Source organism: Cryptotermes secundus, unplaced genomic scaffold (assembly GCF_002891405.2).
Source record: "Cryptotermes secundus unplaced genomic scaffold, Csec_1.0 scaffold1016, whole genome shotgun sequence".
Classification (NCBI taxonomy): domain Eukaryota; kingdom Metazoa; phylum Arthropoda; class Insecta; order Blattodea; family Kalotermitidae; genus Cryptotermes; species Cryptotermes secundus.
In genome coordinates, this window is record NW_019724759.1 from 590,899 (window position 1) to 596,969 (window position 6,071).

The 6,071-nt window shown below is 36.8% G+C and overlaps 1 long non-coding RNA gene across 1 annotated transcript; it reads right to left on the reverse strand.

The window, feature by feature from the left end:
* Window positions 1-1,449: 1,449 nt before the first annotated feature.
* LOC111863027 lies at window positions 1,450-3,270 on the reverse strand. Its single transcript, XR_002842530.2, has 2 exons — window positions 2,961-3,270; window positions 1,450-2,111 (listed from the first exon to the last, which is right to left on the reverse strand). It is a non-coding gene; the product is annotated as an uncharacterized LOC111863027 (long non-coding RNA).
* Between the last annotated feature and the right edge of the window lie 2,801 nt (window positions 3,271-6,071).

The window sequence follows — 6,071 nt, forward strand, 5'->3', positions numbered from 1 at the left end:
ATCAATTTGTTGAGCTTATTAAAGCGATATATGGAAGTTTTATTTTATATTCATGATGCTTCCTTTTTTGGCTTTCTCAATCATTTCCATGATTACTGTCATCAGTCCATACTGGTGATGTTTTTAGTATATGTTGGGCAAATGCCGATTCATCTTTGTTTAGTCTTATGTTTTCCTTGTACCTTGTTAGATTTCTACCAGTTTGGCCAACATACACTTTATGGCAGCTTTGGCAGATTATTTTGTGTATCCCACTTTGTTCATAGGGGTTTTTTTCTCATTTTTCATTTATTAGTTTGACAGCATTGTATGTATATATATTTTAACACTCAGAACACCTATTGTAATAGTGGTTTCCAAACTGTATCGATGTCCCTCTGATGATGGTCTCTAAGGACCGAAACATGTAAGAGCATGAAGACTTGAAGTAAGTAAAACTTCACCAGTCACACTGGACAGAATTGTTTTATCTTTTATAATTAATTATAAGATATTGAATGAGATTTCCATTTTAACTTTCAGCATGCAACCAGTGTCATGTCCTTAAATCTCCTTATATGGCCTGTACCAAAGAAACTATGGATTTGTCATCAAGTACTTACAGACTTGAAGTTTCCTTATGTTGATATCTTATATGTATGTGGAAGAATGCAAAGATTTGAAAACCAATGGGAAATGAACATTTTGCAGAGTCAGTAATTTGATTTCATGTGAGACTGTGGTCATAATTCCTATTAGACCAAACTGATTTTGGATGGAAATGATACCCCAATACCAAAATGAAATACAGTAATCCTTGTCTTACCATGAAATTCATGTTTATGTGGTTTTTCTTATGTATAACAGTTCTTTGACTGTGGCCAAAAAGATTTGTGTATGCACTGTCTTGCTCAGAATTGTACTTTCAGATCAGCTGTATTTGTGCTGCTTCTGCACTGAGTTGTATATTAATGATCCATGTTAATATTCATCTCAGTCATGTCTCCATACCAACTCTTGTGTATTGCTCATAATAGTGTTTACATGCTGTCATGTCATGTGTTCTGTTGCTCACTCTTAATGTACTTGCATTGTTTTATGTTACCATGTTTTTCATTTGTGTTGAGTGAAGGAATATGCAACTTAGATTTTAATGGGTGTAACCATGACCATAAGGGACTTAACCACTTATATCCCAGAGTGTTTTAAACAGCAGTTCATGTTCCAAACCACAAATTATCCTACCAAGGGGTGCTATGCAGTGTTATCAGAATGGTGTCACTTCAATTATACACAAATAGAAAAATGGACATATATGACAGAATTATTATTTTAAGAAATATGTCCTAATTGTGTGATTACACAATTGTTATAAATTTAGTTATTCAAATTAGAGTAGCTAGTATGGGTTACTGATATCAGAAATATAATCCCTACTCACAGTTTGTCCAGTTACAAACTTATACTATCTAATGTGCAAGAATAGTTCTTTTCTTCACACTTTAATTACCTGAAATTATACAAGAACATATCAGATTTCTCCATCTTAATTTTATTATTTGTTAACAGTCATATTTAAGGAACCATCAGTTTCTAAATTACACTGTCTCTCCAGATGCATGTTCTCCTATTCTTAGCACTGTATAAAGCCACAACCAATTCAGGAAGTGGAGGTCACTTGACATCCCAGTTTTGTCCATATATGTAGGTTGATAGGCTGGTCTAAATCATAGTTAGTGCCTAGCCGAGACAGTTTTCAAGCCTATATTTGCCATCATTAATTGTCACATACCCACTCCCAAAAGAGAAACAGAACGATCACTTTAAAATTCTTTGATGTATGTATATATCAGATCTTTAATTTCAAGTTACCAGTTTTGTCTCGGTAATCTCAAAATGAGTCGTATGATCTTCGATTTATCATATTGTCAGAGCACTTGTGTGGAAACATTACACCAGCTAGAAGTAGTTCATACACATTTTTGAAACCTCTGATACAGGGTGTTAGGACACTGAATACTAGGAATGGAAAGAAACAGATTGCTGCAATCCACCATGACACTAATATTAATACCAGGAGCCAGAAGAAGCCATTGAAAACATCATTTCCAAATCCAGAGCCCATGTTGATTCTGAAAGTAAGAGAACACCTGTATTAATTTGTTGTCAGGTTACATGACATCTGTCATACATGTTAATAATACAGTAAATTATCTGGCATAAGTAGGGATGAAGTTTTTAGATGAATTTGCCAGTTGCATGAGAAAAGCACCCAAAGAAACCAAATACAAAGTCAGAGCTGTATGTCCATGTTTTATTTCTTGTGGGGCAGTCTTCCTAAGCAATGTAGCTGATTGATCAGTGGAAGATTTCAGATATACGTTAATACATGAGATAAGGTTGGCCTCTGCTGTAATAGCTCCTGCCAGAGGAGGGATATGTACCACATTGTGGGTGACCGTGGAAGCACTGCAAATTTGTTTCTGAGTAACCATATAAAAATGGCAGGTTGAATTTTTGTCACATGGATGAGAATTTCATTTGCTTGGATAATGGATAACTGGGAGTTTACTGTAATGAGAGAGGGTATGTTTACTTCGGAGTGCATGACTTATATTCCAGAAGTAGGGGGAACCTAAGTCTTAATTGATGTTTCTTGTGCTATTCCTCAGGCCATCAGATTAATTCTGGATATGATATTGAAAATGGGTTATGTCTGCTTAAACCTTAATTTTTGGAAAGTTGATATTTGTTCTTTACTTCAGGCCTTTGTGCTGTCTTCTTAGAGGTTTCTGTTTCATTCCCTTGCATCCTAGGATGTAAAATTCTGCAAGAGACAGTGTAAATCTGGAAGTACATTGAGTACAAAGATTACTGTATCCTGAGATGATTTGCCATGAAGTCTGTTAAATAACAGTAATCTTCTTAGTGCTGTGGGAACCTCAGAATCTTGTATGTTAAGTATAGTTAATGTAGCTTACCAAAAGCTGATAGTTGTCTCTGCACCGAGTGACACCAACAGCTTGCTATTTGTCTTCTTGTACGAGTTGTTGAGACAACAGAAAGATGATGTTCCACTGGTACTATTACTGCATTATGTGGGAGATATATCTGTCTGGCAGTTTCATATGCAGAATAATGAAGAGGCATATTAATGTGATGATGTAATTCTACTGTAGGCACATCTGTTATGATCTCAATAGCATACATACTTCATAAAAATGGTAATCTGATGACACAGAGCAGCTGGTCTTGATAACAGTACATTTGTAATAGTAACGCGAAAGATGAAAGGAGGATGTTTCATGCATTGGTATCTCCAGGTAATAAAGCATCTGGGGGGGGGGAGAAAGAGGTTAATTTCCCATAAGAAACTAAATTTTAGGGTCTCACATGGATATTGATTAAATGAAATTCAGCAGCAGCAATAGTAGTAGTAATTAAGAACACACCTGTTTCCCAGGAGTACTTGGTAATTATTCACATATAAACTCTTTTCAGAAAACTGATTTAACTCTAATCTGAACTTAAGATAAAGCAGCAAATAAAGCTATCCCTGTAACAGGCCGTGGAGGCCCATAGGGTTGTGAGATGTTGAGGTTCCCACATTTTCTAGTCAATTGGTTAATAGATGGCAGTAAGGTTGTCAGCCCTATGCACTGGCTGCCCTTTTCCCCCCAAGAATATTCCTGGTACTCATTTCTGTTAGAGCATGAGTCGACCCTAGGGCTATAGTGTGACTGGAAGGATTAGGTCAACTGAAAAAAAAAAATCAAATGACGGAACTTGAACCCGCAACCTTCCGGCTTGTAGCATAGTGCCTCAACCAACTATGCTACCTCATGCCCCCTATACTTAGCTAATATAAACCAAAATTAACTTTGGCTTAAACTTTTATTTTTGACCATGAATACTAAATTTAACTTAATTCCATTATTCATTTAGAACTGAAATGTGTAGACAGGACTTGACTTCCCTTTATTCACTTAATTTTGCACTTACTGCAAGGAATGCATAAAATGTTAACAAGTGTTGGAAATTATTATAACAGTTCCAAATTTGCATGAGATAAGGGCAGAGTGGTGCAGCACATAACTGCCTGCTTGTGGTGTAGCTGTACATATTGTGCAAGCGAATGCCATTACGCATACATATGAAGCAGGCACATACAATGATGCGATAATTTTCTACTAGTTTATGTCACAATGTAGTCATGTAAGTGGATACCAGTATTTCAGAGACAAATGCTTTCTCAAGCTTGTGGGTGTTATCTGAACATTGGCATCCACCTTATAAAACTCGTATATGGTGTCACTTTGACCCTAAAAGTGCTGATGTCATCTTCCTCTGAAACATCCATGTACAAGACTACATGCAGTCGCAACCCAGAAGACCGCAATCTGTACAGCCACTTTGAAAATCTCAACTCACATTATGACCATTCACACAGTTGCGATACTGTGGATATCTACACACAAAAATGATGAGGCAGAAACAGGATGGAAAAAATTGAAGGAGCTTCATAATTTGTACTCGTCACCAAATATTACCTGTAGTGATCAAACTAAGGTGTATGAGGTGTGCAAGAGACATAGCATACATGGCAGACAAGAGAAATGCATATAAACTGACCAGAAATTCTGAAGAAAAAAGCCCACCTTGAAGACTTGGTTGTAGGTGAGACAATGACATTAAAATAGATCTGAAAGAAATATGGTGGGAACTGGATTCATTTGGCTTAAAATAGGGACTACTTGGTGGGCTCTAAGGGAACATGATGATAAACCCACTGGGAAATTTTCTTGACTAGCTGATCAAGAATTATATTTTCAAGGACAATGCTCCATGGAGAAACATGTCACCATCTGGAGCCAAGCAAGAAAGTAACATGAAGCAGGTAGGAAGCTCTGCTACATGCTTCATGGTGGTTCCTTGCTTGGTTCATCTTCTGATCCTGAGAATGGAGGTAACATGTTCCTCCAAAACACTGGTTGACTTTTAGTGGACAACATTGTATCACATCCCACAAGATAGAACTCTTCATACTGTAACTGCTGCTGTTAAGAACAGTACATGCATAATTCTACTCATTTTGTTGACTTATTTTCACATAATTTCATGGAAATATGTATGCTGCTTAAGGAAAACTGGTTTTGCTAAATGCTGCATAGAATCTAAGCTCTTCGTATCCTGTAATGTATCCACTCTCCACCCCATTAAGGGACTAGACCATTAACAGCATATACCAGCAAGGTGGACCAGCATGAGGGCAAAAAATGCCATTGTTTACCTTGAAAACCGTATGACTTACAGGCTGGGCATAAGGTGTTCAATTTTTCCATACACTTTTCTTTGAAACATCTTTTACTGTAGTAAATATTTAGTTAAGTTACACTTGAGATGCATGCAGAAATGCACATAGGTCTTCATGTAAAATGCTACTTTTCTTCAATATTAACCAAGACTGCAATGTGCTCATTAATTTTTAGTAAAATTCCAATATAAAATTTCATGGAAATTTTTTCAGTGTGGTTCTTGAGCAGACATTGCAAAGCTAATGGACACATTTTTGTTGCCTTTTGTTCTGGAATGTGTTGAAAAAACCAGACTGAAACAAACTGATGTACAGCAATTAATTCACTGTTCAGTCAGTGTCTCTGATCTCTTTGGCAAGCACTGTCTCTGGAAGTACATTATGCCAATGAATTATGGCACAGCACTAGTCAAACCAATGCGAACTATTCCAACACCCAATTAAGGTATTAAAAAAATTATAAATGTGGAAAGTATAAGCAAAACTCTCACTGTACTTGTAAGATTTGAGGCTTTCATGGCGGTGACTATGAAGAAAGCAGTCTTCTGGGATTTGGCACCATGTATATGTGGTGTGCAGACTGTGCTTTTACTGGTTCTCACGGTCTCTTCGCTTGCAGATTTCCTATATTTTTTCTTCTACCCTGAAGATGGAGGCGATACGTTCCTCCGAAACGTCGGTTAACACCACATATACACGGTGCCAAATCCCAGAAGACTGCTTTCTTCATTCTCACTGTACTTGTTAACAGTAAACAAGAATGGTATTTTGTTGGTAC